Source organism: Carya illinoinensis, chromosome 12, assembly GCF_018687715.1.
Source record: "Carya illinoinensis cultivar Pawnee chromosome 12, C.illinoinensisPawnee_v1, whole genome shotgun sequence".
NCBI classification, from domain to species: Eukaryota; Viridiplantae; Streptophyta; class Magnoliopsida; order Fagales; family Juglandaceae; genus Carya; species Carya illinoinensis.
The window spans coordinates 18,285,366-18,305,110 of NC_056763.1; the positions used below are offsets into that span (position 1 = coordinate 18,285,366).

General features: G+C 36.1%; 1 long non-coding RNA gene across 1 annotated transcript; it reads left to right on the forward strand.

The window, feature by feature from the left end:
* The first annotated feature begins 4,680 nt into the window (after positions 1-4,680).
* LOC122288977 lies at positions 4,681-15,323 on the forward strand. Its single transcript, XR_006236064.1, has 2 exons — positions 4,681-5,240; positions 15,262-15,323. It is a non-coding gene; the product is annotated as an uncharacterized LOC122288977 (long non-coding RNA).
* Positions 15,324-19,745: the final 4,422 nt, after the last annotated feature.

The following is a 19,745-nucleotide window of genomic DNA, read 5'->3' on the forward strand; positions in this document are numbered from 1 at the left end:
AGTGGTTTTTTATTTAAATTTGGATTTATCTTAAATATGACACAATTATATAATATTATATTGAGAGATATTGCAAATATAAAAAAAATGAAGATATTATATATTTATTGGTAGTTAGAGGAAATATTTGAAATAAATAAAAAATATTAAAAAAATATAAATGATATAGAGAAAAAATAGATAAACTGATATATGACCTATTGTAAAAGTCAGTATGTAAAATAGAAAAAATGAGTTTTGATGATGTATTTTAAAAAATAGGATAAAGAAATCATTATGAATGCTCTTATAGACGAACATGTACATTTAATTTGAACAAATAAGTTTATATTTTATAGATCTAGCCTTCAGAGTGTGTGTATATATATATATATATCTGTATTAAAACTTTCAACTTGTAACTTTAACAGAGGTCAAGCAGTACGTCACCTCGTTGACCCTCATAGGCATGAGGGGAATCAAGCAATTCGTAAGACTAGACTCATCCTGTAGACTTGTAAATTGGATGGCCTTGCCTTGCAAACTTCAAAACTGGATGGGGGTTGAGAAGTACATAAGACTGGACTTGCCTCGTTGACTTATAAACTTGAGGGAGATTGAGCAGTATGTCAGTTTGGTCTTGCGTCGTTGACCTTTGATAAAGTGTTAAAATTATATGATTAAGCTTTTTAAGTGGATAAATTGTGTAACTAAAAAGTAGTTAAGCACTTAATTATGTAGTTGATTAATGAATTGATAAATTCTGATAATTTTCACTTGAAAAGATTTATAATACAGTTGTTAGGCCACATCAGAATTAATATCACAATTTTATTTCTCTCATTATGAACACTTAATTTGAATTGATGAAGGACATTTTTAGAAATGCAAGGAGCAGGGGCACATATGGACTTGCTACACGCTGGAGTGCACTGGAATTTAAGGTAGACTCACGCACGCGTACAGCAGCAGAGCACATTTGTTGGAACCAAAACCAGCAAAGGCTGGGCAAGAGCATCACGCACGGACAAAGTAAGGAGATCGTGGCCTCATGGTGCAGAGCAGTTCACGCACACCAGGAAGCCAGCCAATCACACTGCAGCAAATTCACGAGATCATGCACAGACTGAAAGGGATTTTGATTTTATTCATTTTTCTTGTTTTATTTGTGGAGTGGAAGTCGGCGGAAGCTCTCTCCAGCTCTCTCCTTTTAGATTTTTCTTTCTAGTTTTTTGTTTTGGTTTTGGTTGGCATAACTGAGGGGCGGCTTGTTTTTATTTTTATTTTTTGCTTTCTCTCATTTTACATTTTCATGGGAGGAACCTGGGTGGAGTGGGCGGAAGCTCTCTCCCTCTCTAGGTCTTTATTTTTTTTCGTTTCTTTTCAGCTTTCTTGTTCGTTCTTAGTGGGGTTTCAAATATTGGCTATTGGGCATTTGATTATTTTTTTGCAGTTTACATTTCCGTTTGCAAATCGAGTTCGTTGTTCATTTTTCAGCTGGATTTTATTTTCTTTGCTTTACGTTTTCATTCTAGATTTTTCAGTCAATATTGGCTTTCAGCTGGTTTCATTAATCTATCTTGTTTTAAGTTTTACGTTTTCGTTTATTGGGGATTTTAGGCAATCTGTCACTCGGTTATTTTTATTCTCTTGCATTTATTTTCATACAACAATTTGAAATTTTAGGGTTCATCATTTTTTAGCATTTTACTAATTTAGAGATGATAGGCTAGATTTTGGGCTTGGAATTCAATGAGTAACCTATAACTGTTTTGGGATGGATTTTCTTCAATGTTATATGATTTCAATGATTAATTTGTTGGATGATATTTCAATTTACATCTAAAAATGATTGAAGTTCTTTGTTCTTGGTTTAGATCAGTTGTAGACGTAAAGGCACAATTGATAATTGAACAAGTAATAAGACTTTGATGGCTTTCTTTCACTATTTTACAATTGTTATATAATCTGTCAAGTAGTTTTATTAGGCTAAGAATTGCGGTTCATTACTATATTATTCGCCATGACTTCTAAGAATGAGAGCATGGTTGAGAGAAGATGAAAAGAGAAGTAAATCCATCGCCAAATCAGTGGGTAAAAATTACATCCCAAGTGTTTGTTTTATTGTTTCTTACAAGTTTAATTCATTTGCTACATACTTTCTCTAAACCTCTTAGTTTTGGTAATTTCAGAAGCATAGATTTACCTTTATTTTCAGTTTAATTCGTGCTTGGACTTCCAAAATAGCCACTAATCATACTCTTAATTCAATCCACATTTCCTTAATAAATAGTCCCCATTTTAGTTCAAGACTTTCTTCTTTTTGAAATTTCTTGTCACCATAAACGTCAATATTTTATCTTGTGATTATAAAATGTTTGCTTAATTCCCACTGTCCCTGTGAATTCGATCTTGGGATTTACCCTTGTATTACTTTGACAGCTTCTACGCTTGGAAGACGAAATTATAAGCTGATCAAGTTTTTGGCACCATTGCCGGGGACAACTGGTGTTTGTCAAAGCATTCTCTTTTTCCCGAGAGGACGTTTGTAGTGCTGTGAACCTCTTCACAGTTTGGGTGACATCTTTCTTATTTTTTAATTTATTTTTTTCTGTTTTTCTTACATTTTGCTTTATTTTCTATTTTTGTTTGTATTACTGGTTGGACTAGGGACCAAACTTCTCGGTTGTTTAGGACAGAATCACTATCATCTTTTAACTCTACATCTCTTTCTCTTGAATCATCTTCTGACACTCATAACACCATGGCTGAAAATGAGAATCATGATAGGGAAATGGTGAATCAAAGCAGGACACTTAAAGATTATTTGCAACCTGTCAAAACTAACACACCCTCATGCAAAATTCAACATTTGAATGCAAACAATTTCAATTTTAAATCTGGAATGATACCATTATTGCCTCATTTTCATGGGATGGATTCTGAAAATCCCTACTTGCACCTCAAGGAATTTGAGGAAGTATGCTCCACATTTTTGGATCAAAATTGTACTGAGGATATTGTCAGATTGAAGTTGTTTTCTTTTTCTCTTAAGAACAAAGCAAAAACATGGTTGAATGCATTGAGGCCAAGATCCATTGGAACATGGCAAGAAATGCAAGCTGAATTTTTTTAAAAAATTTCCCAATGCATCGAACCAATGCTTTGAAGAGACAAATCATGAATTTTTCTAAAAAAGAAAATGAAACCTTTTATCAAAGTTGGGAAAGGTTCAAAGATCTCTTAAATTCTTGTCCACACCATGGTTACGAAAATTGGTGCATCATTAGTTTTTTTATGAAGCTTTGGTACCTAAGATGCGACAATTTGTCGAAATCATGTGTAATGGAAAATTCTTTAATAAGGAGCCAGAAGAAGCATTTGCATATTTTGATTACTTGGCTGAAAACACTCAATCATGGGACACTTCTTGTGTCTATGATATAGCTGAACCATTGAGGACCGTGAGTGGGAGGGGGGGCAAATATGTTTTAAATGAGGAGGATGATTTGCAAGCCAAATTTTCCTTATTGTCAAAAAAATTGGAGGCGATTGAGTTGAGGAAAGTGCATGAAATTCATGAAATTCCAAAATAAGGAAAATGTAACATATGTGAGGATATTAGCCATGTAACATCTGAATGTCCTTCTATTCCAGCTCTTAAAGAAGTTTTGTGTGATGCTTCTTATCCTGTTAACATGATTTCTAAGCCTTTTCCTGTACCATATTCTAACACTTATAATACAGGTTGGAGAAATCATCCTAATTTCAGCTGGAGAAATGATCATCCCACAAATTCAGCACATCCGGGAGCTGGTGCACCTCAATATTCAGTTCATACCCAACAAAATGCACTAATTCCAACCCCTAGAAAACCCATGGATGACCATTTCAGCAAATAGCCTTTACTCTTCAGCAGTTCATGCAAAGTCAAACCACCATAAATAACCAAACTTCTCAAGCCATCTGATTGAGCTGAAATATTGCATGTTTTAGCTATTTAAAACCAATGTATTTTAAATTCTTCATGACACTATTATTAGTTTTAAATGAAAAAAATAGTTAATAAGCATAAATACGAGTTGCGATTTTTAATTGATTAATATCATGTTTATGCTTAATTTTATAACTATGATTTAATGGGACAATATTTCCTCACATATATAGTTTATTTGTGATAATCTATTTTTCTTTTAATTTATTTTTGAGTGTTATTTTTATTGTTTGTGAACAAGTGACAACCATATGTGCATGATGCAGTGTAGGTGGTGATATTGAGTTGGAAGAAAGAGAGCTAGAGGATGATGGTGAAGAAAGTATGGGCCCTAAGATTGATGGAGAAGGATTGAGTTGGCTCAAAGCTGGATTGAGAATAGGCAAGGGAACGTGAGTGGGTTCGAGTGGCTCAAAGATGGGCTGAGACAAATGTGCAAAAGGAAAATGTTTTTCATTGTGCTTGATGTCTTTTGAAATGTAAATGTGGGCAGTGGGTACATGGTAACAAATAGATCCTTTATGGGCTGGACTAAAACCAAAATAAACAAACAAAATGGCCCTATATTCAAACTTGTGCTTATTAAAGGGCCTAGTAAGTGGCCAACAGGCCGAACCAAAACATGAAGTGTTTTGAAGTCAGGTTCGGTTTTATGCAAGGAAACTCACATGGACAACACACATGCAGACATGCAGTGGACACACACATGCACACATGCAGAAAGCACATTGACAGCAAAAGAAATGCACATGCGGACAGCAGCAAAGCAAAACCATGCATGGGACCAACCTGAACGTGCAGCAACCTCATTCGGACAGCACACAGCAACCAACTCACACCAGCTCACACAAGCAGAACACTCATTCGGGCAACACACATGCAGAAAGAAATTCACACGAACTTGCAGTAGATCGGCAGAAGAATAAAGCAGCGCCTGGCCTTCAACTTTGACAGAACAGAACCATGCACATGCAGCAGCAGATTTGTTCTCTCTTTTCCGAGTAGCTGGACGTGCAGTGGTAGCCTTTAGCATCTGGGGCAGCAGGAGAACACATGGGTTAGCTGGAGCAGCTGGACGTGCAGCTATTTATAGCTGGTAGCAGCAGCAGCAAAAGGGGAGGAGTTTTTTTCGAAAGGGAGTTCGATAGCTTAGCTTAAAGTTTTCTTTCATGCTTTTCGTTCAGACATAGAAGAAGCACGGCAGTTGCAGTTTCAGTTCTTTACTTATTTTCTTTTCTGTTTAGAAGAAGCAGTTTTCAGTTTTAGAGTTCAGTTTTTGGACTTGTTTTATTTTCTGTTTAGAAGCTAGTAGCAGCACCACGTAAAGTTTTAGTTTTTGTTTACTTGTTTCACTTTCATTTAGAAGCTAGCAGCAGCAGCACGTTAGTTTTAGTTTTTTCATTTATTGTATTGCTTTTACTTTGAGACCTCATGAACTAGGCGGTTGGAATTTATTTTCTTGTATTCAATTTTGTTTAGTTCAGTTCTATAGTTTTACTTCTCATATTTAGTTTTTATTCTTTTCGGTTGTAGCGTTGAGCATTTCTTTTTCCTTTCTCTCGTTTGTGTTCATCGTTTGGAGTTTGCAAGTATATTTTTCTTCATGCCATTTTCTTTTTTTTAAGCTTGGGTTGTTTTAGATTTTTAATTTATTGCAAGAAGGATTTGGTAGAGAGCTTTTGTTTTTGTTTAAAGTTGGGTAATTTAATTGTTGTGTACTTATTTCATGTTATTTATTTTTATTGTTTCATTAAACTTTCATTTTAATAGTGATTACAATTGTTATGGTTTAAATTGAGAATTTGTGATACAATGATAAACCCTAGACTATTGGTTTTATGCATTTTCAATTTTCAATGCATGTTTTGTCAATTATTTTCTAATCTAATTTAGTTCTTAATTTAGTTTTATTAATCTCTGAATTTAATTTGTTAGTCATTTACATTTCAATCCGACAATCAAACATCTAAAAATATGAATCTAGTCCATGACTAGTAACCTCTTCCATCCATTGTACATATCATCCTATTGTTTTCTTTTTGTGAAGTTTTTCACATTTTTTCAACAAGTTTAATTTTAAGCAACTTTCCCTGAGGAGACGATCTAGGAATTTATTCCTAATTATTACACGACATCCTCCTGCACTTGGGATAGCATTAGTGCTACTCATTTTTGAGTGAGTCAAGTTTTTGGCGCCGTTGCCGGGGAAAGTTGTCTAACTTAAATTTAAACTTGTTATTTTATTTTATTTTTCTCTACCATATTGTCTCTGGTTACTCATCTCATCTGCATAAATCACTCATTTCTACCATATTAAATTAATGTTTCATGTCATGGGTAAGAGACACTTCAAATAGGTTGCTTAGAGTCATATCGAGTGTTGAGAGTAGTATACACAGCTTGGAGATAGATAGCTCGTCTGTCTTTTCTTCGAGTGAGACAGGTGACAAAATTGAAATCGAATCAGAAAACATGGCTGCACCTGCACCACGCACTCTTAGGGACTATTTGCAACCCACTCGTACCACTACACCTTCATGCATAATTTTACCTGAAAATGCACCTAATTTCTCTATTAAGCATGGCATGATGTCGGTGATACCTCAGTTCCACGGGATGGATTCTGAGAGTCCTTACCAGCACTTGACAGATTTTGAGCTGGCTTGTGCTACTTTTATCACTAGGGCTGTTACTGATGAATTCACTAGACTTCGTTTATTTCCTTTTTCTTTAAAGGATAAAGCGAAGATATGGTTTAACTCCTTGAGACCTAATTCCATTTCTAGTTGGTCTGACATGCAACGTGAATTCTTACAGAAATTTTTTCCTTTTCAGAGAACTCAATTTTTGCAGGAGCAGATCAGCCAGTTCAATCAGAGACCTGATGAGACCTTTCAGGCCAGTTGGGAGAAATTTAAGGATTTAGTGAACATTTGTCCACATCATGGTTTTGAATCCTGGAGGTTGGTGAGCTACTTTTACACTGGTCTCACTCTGGAATGCAAGCAATTTGTTCAAACAGTGTGCAATGGGGAGTTCTTCAGCAAAGAACCTGATGAAGCATTATCATTTTTCGACTACCTTGCTGAGAGCGCACAACAATGGAATACTCGTACTGATCGAGTTCCATTAACAGCACAGCCACTAAGGGCTATTTCTGGAGGGGGCAGATATGAACTCAAAGGAGACACGGATGTTCAAGCCCGAATATCTGCATTGACTAGAAGAATGGAGGTCATGGAGATGGAAAAGGTAAAGGCTGCAAAAGTAGCAGAGGCATGTTCTATATGTGCTGATTCAAACCATAAGACCCAAGACTGCCCGATTATGCCAGTATTTCAAGAAGGTGGGTCTGAGCCAATACAATCAACCAACTGGGTCAATCGAGCACAGAATCAACCTTTCTCCAACACATATAATCCGGGGTGGAGAAATCACCCAAATTTCTCATGGAGAAATGATCAGCCTGGTCGGTTCCCACCACCTCAGCAGCAGCCATTTAATCAAGGTGCTCCTCAGCACCAATATCCACCATATCAAAATCCTCAAGGGTCATTTTCTTCTAGTCCTTATGTGCCTCCACATAAGAAAACCCTTGAGGAAACATTACAGGCTTTTATGCAGGGACAAACAAATATCAACACTCAGACAATGCAGGCCATTACTGAGATGAGAAGTTCTATCAGCGACTTGACCTCTGCATTACATGCTCAAGAAAAGGGTAAGTATCCTGCTCAACCCCAGCCAAATCCAAAAGGTAAATTGGAGGTAAGAAATTCAAATCCCTCTGATTCAAAATTTGAACATGCCAAGTCCATCACCACTCTACGCAGTGGAAAAATAATTGATAAGAGTATTTCAACAACGAAAGTTGATGAGACCAAAAACTCTTTAAATTCCAAGAGTGATGGTGAACTTGAGAAGGTTGAATTGGATGTGCCTGTAAAAGCCCCAATACCTGCTCCATTTCCCCAAAGATTGCAACATTCTCACAAATTGGTTCAAAATGCTGATATTCTTGAAATTTTTAAACAAGTAAAAATCAACATTCCTTTGTTGGATGCAATCAAACAGATTCCTTCGTATGCTAAATTTTTGAAAGATTTGTGCACAGTGAAGCGTACGATGAAGGTGCAGAAGAAGGCTTTCCTCACTGAGCAGGTAAGCGCCATCCTCCAGAACAATTCTCCACCAAAGTACAAAGACCCTGGTTGTCCAACAATTTCCTGTATTATTGGAAATTTTAAAATTGAAAAAGCTTTACTTGACCTTGGAGCTAGTGTTAACCTCCTACCTTACTCGGTATATGAGCAGTTGGGTCTTGGTGAACTTAAACCCACCAAGGTAACACTCCAACTTGCTGACCGTTCAATTAAAATACCGAGAGGGATAGTTGAGGATGTGCTAGTTCAAGTAGGAAAATTTTATTTTCTAGTGGATTTCATTGTTTTGGACACGGAACCTGTCTTTGATGTTTGCACTCAAATTCCTATAATTTTGGGAAGGCCATTCCTTGCGACCTCAAATGCTTTAATCAACTGTAGGAGTGGTGTGATGGTAATTTCTTTTGGCAACATGACTTTGGAGTTGAATATTTTCAATATTTGCAAACAACCTGGTGATGATGATGATGTGCAGGAAGTGAATCTGATCCAAACTCTTGTTCAAAATAAATTTGATTTGTCAAGTTTTTCTGACCCTCTTGAGGCTTGTTTGGTTCATGGTATAAACTTTGATGATGATTCTGTGCTTGCATCTCTGAACTTTTTGCTAGAATCTACTCCTATAATGGACACTGATAAATGGAGAACACGTTTTGAGGAATTACCACCTCACGATGTCGTGTCTCTCCCCTCAAGTGTGCAAACACCAAAACTCGACTTGAAACCTCTACCTGCTGATCTCAAATATGCATTTTTAGGCCAAGCAGAGACATTACCAGTGGTCATTTCATCAAGACTGGATGAAATTCAGAAAAAAAAAAAAATTAATTGGTGTTCTCATTGAACACAAAGAGGCAATAGGATGGACCATAGCTGATATCAAAGGTATTAGTCCTTTGATTTGTACCCACAGGATTTATCTAGAGGACAATTCTAAACCCTCTAGAGAAATGCAGCGTAGACTGAACCCAAACATGAAAGAAGTTGTCAAAGCAGAGGTGTTAAAACTTTTGGATGTAGGAATCATTTACCCTATTTCTGACAGCAAATGGGTTAGTCCCACGCAGGTAGTACCCAAGAAATCTGGTGTGACTGTAGTTAAGAATGCCAACAATGAATTGATCCCAACTAGAGTTACTACTGGTTGGCGTATGTGCATTGACTACAGAAAACTACTGTCACCAGAAAGGATCATTTTCCCCTACCATTCATGGATCAAATCATTGAACGTGTAGCGGGCCATAAGTTCTATTGCTTCCTAGATGGTTATTCTGGGTATAACCAAATTGAAATTGCTCCTGAAGATCAAGAAAAGACCACTTTTACATGTCCATTTGGTACCTTTGCATATCGAAGGATGCCATTCGGACTTTGTAATGCTCCTGCTACTTTTCAACGATGCATGATGAGCATATTCAGTGACATGGTAGAGCATTTTGTTGAAATATTCATGGATGATTTTTCTATTTTTGGTGATTCATTTGATGAATGTTTGACTCATTTGGAAAAAGTGCTGATTAGATGCAAAAAAAATAATTTGATTTTAAACTAGGAGAAGTGTCATTTTATGGTCACTCAAGGGATTGTTCTTGGTCACATTGTTTCTTCTCAAGGTTTTGAAGTGGATAAGGCCAAAATTGAATTAATTTCTAAATTGCCCATCCCAAAGAACATTAGGGATATCAGATCTTTTCTAGGTCATGCAGGTTTTTACAGAAGATTCATTAAGGACTTCAGCACAATTTCTAGACCTTTGTGCAATTTATTGTCAAAGGAAAATTCTTTTGTGTGGACTGATGATTGTGAGTTAGCTTTTACAAAGCTAAAAGGTATGTTGATTTCAGCCCCAATTATGCAATCACCTGATTGGAATTTACCATTTGAGATTATGTGTGATGCTAGTGATTATGCTGTTGGAGCTGTGTTGGGCCAACGTAGGGACAAAAAGCCTTGTGTTATTTATTATGCAAGTAGAACTTTAAATAGTGCTCAAATGAATTATTCAACAACTGAAAAAGAGCTACTTGCAGTAATTTTTGCACTTGAAAAATTTCGCTCTTATTTGATTGGATCTCAAATTGTCATCTTTACTGATCATGCTGCGTTAAAGTACCTTTTAGCGAAAAAAGATGCAAAGCCCAGATTACTTAGATGGATCCTTTTGTTGTAAGAATTTGATTTAATAATCAAAGATGAAAAAGGAGTTGAAAATGTCGTTGCTGATCATCTGTCTAGACTTGTCCTTTCAGATTCCATAGAGACAGTTCCTATTAAAGACACATTTCCAGATGAGCAACTCTTTGATATATCTCAAGTGCCATGGTACGCTGACATTGCTAATTTTCTTGCTACAGGTGAAATTCCTCACATTTGGACTCAACAAGATAAGAGGAAATTTTTTGTGGAGATAAGAAAATTCTTTTGGGATGATCCATATCTGTTCAAGTATTGCCCAGATCAGATAATTAGACGATGTGTTCCCAATAACGAATTTCAAAGTGTGATATCTTTTTGTCACTCTGGGGCATGTGGTGACCATTTTTCTGGAAAGAAAACTGCTTTTAAAATTTTGCAATGTGGCTTCTATTGGCCTACCATTTTCAAAGACACCCATGAATTTTGTAAAACCTGTGAGCGTTGTCAAAAGTTGGGAGGGATTACCCGCCGGAATATGATGCCATTAAATCCAATCTTGGTTGTTGAAATATTTGATTGTTGGGGCATCGATTTCATGGGACCCTTCCCAGTTTCTTTTGGCAATCTCTACATTTTGGTAGATGTGGATTATGTGTCCAAATGGATTGAGGCTGTTCCATGCAAAAACAATGACCACAAAGTGGTACTGAAATTTCTGAAAGAAAATATTTTATCAAGGTTTGGAACACCTCGAGCCATTATCAGTGATGGGGGTAAGCATTTTTGCAATAAGCCTTTCGAGGCCTTAATGCGAAAATATGGTATTATCCATAAGGTTGCTACCCCTTATCATCCACAGACAAGTGGCCAAGTTGAGGTATCTAATCGGGAGATCAAAAAAATTTTGGAAAAGACGGTTAACCCAAGCCGCAAAGATTGGTCTTTACGACTAACTGACGCACTTTGGGCATACCGTACTGCTTTTAAAACCCCAATTGGTATGTCCCCATATCGACTCATTTTTGGAAAGGCATGTCACTTACCTGTGGAATTGGAACACAAAGCTTATTGGGCAATCAAGAAATTTAATTTTGATTTGGATAAAGCTTGTTCTCTTCGTAAGTTTCAGCTTAATGAGTTAGAGGAAATCAGGAATGAAGCTTACGAAAATTCTTGTATTGCCAAGGAGAGAATGAAAATTTTTCATGACAAAAATATTTTTCGAAAATCGTTTGAGCCTTCACAAAAAGTTTTGTTGTATAATTCAAGGCTCCATTTGTTTCCTGGCAAACTTCGATCCCGATGGATTGGTCCCTTTGTTGTAAAAACTGTTTATCCTTTTGGGACCATTGAGATAGAAAATCCAGAAAATGGTAATGTTTTTAAAGTTAATGGACAAAGGTTGAAACCATTTTTGGATGATTTTACTCCAGCGGTTGAGTCCACTACTCTGGAGGATCCTGCGTATCAGAATTAATTTCTGATTCCTCCTTGTATATACCGTATGTGTTTGTTTTTTTTTTCTTTTGTTTTCTTTTGTATTTTCCTTGTGTGCACGTTGTGGAGCTGTGAACCTTTTCACAGCCTGGGTGACATCTAATCTTTTCCTTTCGCTTTGTTTATTTTTCATGGTCTTTGATTAAATAGTTGGTAGACACTGTAGAGAGTTGAAAGTTAAATAGTTGGATCCGTCCGTGATCTGACAAGAGCGGCTGGAGATGTGAAAGTTAAAAAAATAGTTGGATCCGTCCGTGATCTGACAAGGAGCGGCTGGAGATTTGAAAAAAAAAATCACATGATGTTGTTGAAAAACGGGATTGGAGGCTCCGAGTTTCTAAGAAATGTCATTTCACCGAAATCACATTACTTTTTAACTTGGATGATAGCTCGTCTGGTTCTTTGTGCTATCTCTATAAAATCAGTCCTGAACTTCATCAAATCCGCATCAAGTTTTCATTCTCATCTCTATAAACTCATCTGCATTCTTTTAACATTCTCGTTTTTAAGCCTTCTGTTCTTCTGTCAATGGCTCATTCCTCTAGCATTCCTCTAGATCAATCCATGAGGCCTTCTGCATCTCAACCTCCTGTTCTTTCTGCAGCTACCATTAGTGCCATGTTGCAACTAGAGAATAATAGTATGGCTAATAGGTCAGACTCAGATGCTATCTACGACCTGGTGAGTCTTGGGACTCGCTACTCATCCTCCATTGTTGCTTTTTCCCAGCGGGTACAAGCCAAAAACCATGAGGTTGAAAGGCTTAAAGAACAAATCGTTGTACTTCAACGAATTGCTCAAGAGGCTCACATAAGAGAAGGAATCAAACGGTAGAAGAATAGACAGTTGAAGTCTCTTTTAGATTCTTCATTCTGCTTACCAGTTCCCATGGCTAAGGATGACCTGATGTTGTATGAAGAACATGAGCGTCTCAAGCAGGAGGCTAAGAACCTCAAGTTTATGTAAAAAAAAAAAAAATTTCTTTCTTGCTTGTTTTGCATTTTGTTTATTTTGTTTTGAGTCCACTATTCTGGAGGATTCTGCTTGCTTTTTGCATTTTGCATTTCGTTTGTTTTGTTTTTCTTTCTTTTGCTTTGACAGAAATCTACTCCTTATGTACGCTCGAATATCTCAGGTGAATTTTTCCTCTCTGTTTAATCATTTTCGTCTCAATATATGTTCTACAGTGTTTATCTTGTTCAAATTCATGTATGTATAACATACATCATCGAATATTCATTGCTGAACATTGAGGACAATGTCACATTTAGTTGGGGGGAGGGTTTTCTGTTAAAAATGTGTTAAAATCCTTTTTAAAAAAAATAATAAAATAAAATAAAAATAAAAAAATAAAAAAATAAAAAAATAAAATAAAATAAAAATAAAATAAAATAAAATAAAATAGAATTTGTGAGGTGCATTAAAACATAAACGATTAACACACACTTCTGGCATGTTTGTTAGATTTGAGTATCTTGGTGGAGTAGTTGAGCGGAATTATTTTGTGAAGATTTATTTTCAACCTTAAACATAGAACATGACTTATGATGCCTCATATCTTGTTGAGGAGTGACTTGAAACACTGGGATGCGATATTTACAAAAATGAGAATTAGTATGATTTATATAGAATGAAGGGCAAGTTTTGAAAGAACATTTTGCACATGCTTACACTTGTAGTGTTCCTCATTAATGTTCATTGATTTAAAACAGGAGAAGTAAACTGCAGGACTACCGAGCCTTATATAAAAAATAAAAAAAAAATAAAAAATAAAAAAAAGAAGAAGAAAAAAGAAAGAAAAGAAAAGAAAAGAAAAAGATCGTGTAAGTTTTCCTAAATAAAGGGCTAGAAACAGTTACCCAAAACTTTGGGAGTTGAATGTTCAACCTTTAAACAGAGTTGGCGTGAAAACTGCTAGTCCCTTAGGCTTTGAGGTAGTTAGAATCAATAATGATTAATCTTAAGGTTGAAAAATCCTATGATAAATCATGTTTATTAGTGAGGAACATACAGAGGTTTAGCCACACACACATATCTGAGTTCTAAAACATTTGCCCCAATTCTATGTGAACAATTACTGAGACTTTCCTTGTGGATACAACTCATGGTGTTGAGTAGTTACGAATCAATTAGTTTGTGAGAATTCAAAATTATGTTTTATTGATTTTGTTTGAATTTCGAGCTTTATGCAATGTTCATCTCAATTAATTTTCACTATTTTGCTCAAGAATTAGCAAAATGCTAGTTGGGGGGTGTGATTGAGCTGAAATATTGAATGTTTTAGCTATTTAAAACCAATGTATTTTAAATTCTTCATGACACTATTATTGGTTTTAAATGAAAAAAATAGTTAATAAGCATAAATACGAGTTGCGATTTTTAATTGATTAATATCATGTTTATGCTTAATTTTATAACTATGATTTAATGGGACAATATTTCCTCACATATATAGTTTATTTGTGATAATCTATTTTTCTTTTAATTTATTTTTGAGTGTTATTTGTATTGTTTGTGAACAAGTGACAACCATATGTGCATGATGCAGTGTAGGTGGTGATATTGAGTTGGAAGAAAGAGAGCTAGAGGATGATGGTGAAGAAAGTATGGGCCCTAAGATTGATGGAGAAGGATTGAGTTGGCTCAAAGCTGGATTGAGAATAGGCAAGGGAACGTGAGTGGGTTCGAGTGGCTCAAAGATGGGCTGAGACAAATGTGCAAAAGGAAAATGTTTTTCATTGTGCTTGATGTCTTTTGAAATGTAAATGTGGGCAGTGGGTACATGGTAACAAATAGATCCTTTATGGGCTGGACTAAAACCAAAATAAACAAACAAAATGGCCCTATATTCAAACTTGTGCTTATTAAAGGGCCTAGTAAGTGGCCAACAGGCCGAACCAAAACATGAAGTGTTTTGAAGTCAGGTTCGGTTTTATGCAAGGAAACTCACATGGACAACACACATGCAGACATGCAGTGGACACACACATGCACACATGCAGAAAGCACATTGACAGCAAAAGAAATGCACATGCGGACAGCAGCAAAGCAAAACCATGCATGGGACCAACCTGAACGTGCAGCAACCTCATTCGGACAGCACACAGCAACCAACTCACACCAGCTCACACAAGCAGAACACTCATTCGGGCAACACACATGCAAAAAGAAATTCACACGAACTTGCAACAGATCGGCAGAAGAATAAAGCAGCGCCTGGCCTTCAACTTTGACAGAACAGAACCATGCACATGCAGCAGCAGATTTGTTCTCTCTTTTCCGAGTAGCTGGACGTGCAGTGGTAGCCTTTAGCATCTGGGGCAGCAGGAGAACACATGGGTTAGCTGGAGCAGCTGGACGTGCAGCTATTTATAGCTGGTAGCAGCAGCAGCAAAAGGGGAGGAGTTTTTTTCGAAAGGGAGTTCGATAGCTTAGCTTAAAGTTTTCTTTCATGCTTTTCGTTCAGACATAGAAGAAGCACGGCAGTTGCAGTTTCAGTTCTTTACTTATTTTCTTTTCTGTTTAGAAGAAGCAGTTTTCAGTTTTAGAGTTCAGTTTTTGGACTTGTTTTATTTTCTATTTAGAAGCTAGTAGCAGCACCACGTAAAGTTTTAGTTTTTGTTTACTTGTTTCACTTTCATTTAGAAGCTAGCAGCAGCAGCACGTTAGTTTTAGTTTTTTCATTTATTGTATTGCTTTTACTTTGAGACCTCATGAACTAGGCGGTTGGAATTTATTTTCTTGTATTCAATTTTGTTTAGTTCAGTTCTATAGTTTTACTTCTCATATTTAGTTTTTATTCTTTTCGGTTGTAGCGTTGAGCATTTCTTTTTCCTTTCTCTCGTTTGTGTTCATCGTTTGGAGTTTGCAAGTATATTTTTCTTCATGCCATTTTCTTTTTTTTAAGCTTGGGTTGTTTTAGATTTTTAATTTATTGCAAGAAGGATTTGGTAGAGAGCTTTTGTTTTTGTTTAAAGTTGGGTAATTTAATTGTTGTGTACTTATTTCATGTTATTTATTTTTATTGTTTCATTAAACTTTCATTTTAATAGTGATTACAATTGTTATGGTTTAAATTGAGAATTTGTGATACAATGATAAACCCTAGACTATTGGTTTTATGCATTTTCAATTTTCAATGCATGTTTTGTCAATTATTTTCTAATCTAGTTTAGTTCTTAATTTAGTTTTATTAATCTCTGAATTTAATTTGTTAGTCATTTACATTTCAATCCGACAATCAAACATCTAAAAATATGAATCTAGTCCATGACTAGTAACCTCTTCCATCCATTGTACATATCATCCTATTGTTTTCTCTTTGTGAAGTTTTTCACATTTTTTCAACAAGTTTAATTTTAAGCAACTTTCCCTGAGGAGACGATCTAGGAATTTATTCCTAATTATTACACGACATCCTCCTGCACTTGGGATAGCATTAGTGCTACTCATTTTTGAGTGAGTCACCATCAATGACATAAGGAATAATTTGACCAAGCTGAACACAACCTTGAGTGCACAAGAGAAAGGAAAATTCTCATCTCAACGCCAACCAAATCCTCAAGTCCAAATTGCTGCCATAGAGTCTTCATTTTCTTCAGAAGCAAATGTCAGGACTTGCAAGGCTGTAATAACTCTCCGTAGTGGCAAGGAAGTTGATACATTAGGTAATGAAGATAGTAAGAAAGGTGAAAGTTACATTCCTATTATACAAGGTAAAAATTCTGATGTTGATGTTTCTTTGGAACCAAAGGTAACTCCTCTGGCACCCTTTCCTCAAAGATTGGTTACTTTACATAAAGATAAACATCATGCTGAGATTTTAGACTTTTTAGACAAGTGCGCATTAACATTCCTCTTCTTGATGCCATTGAGCAAATCCCTACATATGCAAAATTTTTGAAAGATTTGTGTACGGTTAAAAGAAAACTTAATGTGTAAAAGAAGGCATTTCTCACGGAACAAGTCAGCGCCATTATCCAATCCAATACTCCTCCTAAGTATAAAGATCCAGGTTCTCCAACAATAGCTTGTGTTATAGGAAGCTCCAAAATAGGCCAAGCACTGCTAGACTTAGGTTCTAGTATCAATTTGCTTCCTTATAACACCTATGTACAACTTGGTTTAGGAGAGTTGAAACCAACTTCTATCATCTTGTAATTGGCTGACTGTTCAATTAAAAAGCCTAGGGAAGTGGTAGAAGATGTGTTGGTGCAAGTGGATAAATTTTATTATCCCGTTAATTTTGTGGTGTTAGATATTCAATTAACTCTTCACTCTGTTTTTTAGGCACATGTCATTTTAGGGAGGCCATTTTTGGCTATTTCCAGCGCTTTGATAAATTGTCAAAGTGGCATCCTTAAATTGACTTTTGGAAATGTAACGTTGGAGTTAAATGTGTTTAACACTTGTAGGCAACCACAAGATTTGAAAGAACTCCAAGAAGTGAATTGCTTGGATTCCTTACTAGGTGAAGAAACTTTTTTATTAGAGCAAGAGAGTCAAATGGAACATGTTTTACCTGGAACCTTAGAAAATAGTGAACTGTTGGATACTAATGCAGTAAATTTTAGTGCAGGTAGCAAAATGGACTCGTTGTGGCGACTCAAATTTGAAGATCTGCCACTTCAATCCATAAACCAGCAACCATCAGATGAAGTTCCTCCATCTCTAATTTTGAAACCACTACCTGAATCGCTGAAATATGTTTTTCTTGGGCCAACTAACACTTTTTCATGTATTATTTCATCTTCTTTGTCAGTTGAGTAAGAGGAGCAACACCTACGGGTCCTCAAGCAAGATAAAGGAGCACTTGGATGGTCGATTGCCGACATCAAAGGAATCAGCTCCACCATTTGTACACATCAAATTTTCTTGGAGGAAAATTCATCACCAACTCGAGAGATGCAAAGGAGGTTGAATCTTACAATGAAGGAAGTGATTAAAAATGAAGCCTTGAAGCTCTTGGATGTAAGTATCATCTATCCCATCTCGGATAGTCAATGGGTAAATCCTACTCAAGTAGTTCCTAAGAAATTTGGGATTACAGTTGTGAAAAATGAAAAAAATGAGTTAATCCCAACTAGGACCATCACGGGATGGCGCATGTGCATTGATTTTAGGAAACTAAATGCTACCACAAGAAATGACCAATTTCCATTACCATTTTTAGACCAAACTTTGGAAAGAGTTGCGGGCCATAGTTTTTATTATTTTCTTGATGGTTTTTCGGGATATTATCAAATTGAAATAGCCCCTGACGACCAAGAAAAAACTACTTTTACTTGCCCGTTTGGAACTTTTGCATTTAGGAAAATGCCATTTGGACTTTGTAATGCACCTGCCACATTTCAGCGATACATGTTAAGTATTTTTAGTGACATGGTTGAGCATATCTTGGAGGTATTTATGGATAATTTTTCAGTCTATGGTGATTCATTTGATGCATGTCTTACTCACCTCATTGTTCTTTTGGCTCGATGTGAAGAGAAAAATCTGCTTTTAAATTGGAAAAAATGCAATTTTATGGTGCGGCAAGGTATTGTCCTTGAGCACATCATTTTAGCCCGAGGCATTGAAGTTGACAAATTCAAAATTGATCTAATATCGATGCTACCCATTCCAAAATCAGTCACAAATATTAGATCATTTTTGGGACATGCCGAGTTTTATAAGCGTTTCATAAAAAACTTTAGCTCCACATCAAGACCTTTGTGTGAGTTGTTAGCTAAGGATTGCGTTTAGTCGTTGACCCTCGTATGCATGAGGGGGGTTGAGCAATACATTAGACTGGACTCACCTATTTGACTTATAACTTTAAGTGAGGTCAAGCAGTATGTTAGACAGGACTTGCCCTTTTGACTTGCTTTGAGGGAATTCAAGCAATACGCAAGACTGGACTCGCCTCGTTGACCCTCATAGGCATGAGGGTGGTCGAGCAGTATGTTAGATTGGACTCGTCTTTCGACTTGTAGCTTTGAGGGAGATCAAGTAGTTCATCAAACCGGACTTGCCTTGTTGACCCTCATAGGCACGAGGGGGTCGAGCAAAATGATAGACTGGACTCGCCCTTTCGACTTGTAACTTTGAGGGAGGTCAAGCATTACGTCAAATCGAACTTACCTCGGTGATCCTCTTAAATAACCATTAAATGAACAATGTGAGCCAATTTTTTTATTTTTTGGCTTGCCAAATTAGCACCTTGTAGGCAGTGCATTCAGGTTGTGCATTTATGTTGGTTAATATTTAGTCTCTATTCTCAATTCTATGTGAGAAATTAGATATGGATTTTGAGAAGTCAATACAAGATTCTTATAAATTGTTTTTGTGTATCAATGATTTCTACTAAATTTATTATATGTGTGTTTGGTTATGTATTTGTTGTGTTTGATTATTTACTATATTGTGTTTTGTGGTCTTTATTACTCAATAACTGTAACGCTCGTCCTTATGGTGGGTCCTTTTCATAACGATTTTGATAAAAATTGAAGGGAATTACGATTCATTTAAAATTTCTTTTCCATTCATGCCAGGATACAAAAGACTCCATGCTATAAATAAAATTTGTTTTCTTAATTAAAAGATTACAGTGGAAAACATTAAACTTTCATAATTAAAGTTTCTCGTATAAAAGATCTTGCCTAGGCCTTCGTGCTCTTCCCCTTGGGCTATGCCCGTCCTAACCTGTCATGCTCATCCTGTGCCTGGGAGGGCACACATAAAAATTAAAATGAGTCGATGACTCGTAAGCATTATTTCATACAGTCAAAATATAATAACACAGATTTTCAGTCATGTAGTTAGCATTCCGTACATACATATCTTACATAGCATGCATACGTCTTTCTTTTCATTTTAAAAACATTGCGAGGTGGAATTTTTATTTGAAAACATGCTTTCATCTTTAAAACAGTTCCCCACGCATCGCTGCCTTCATTTCTTAAAGAATCTTTTCATGCATTTATCTTTTTACGTAC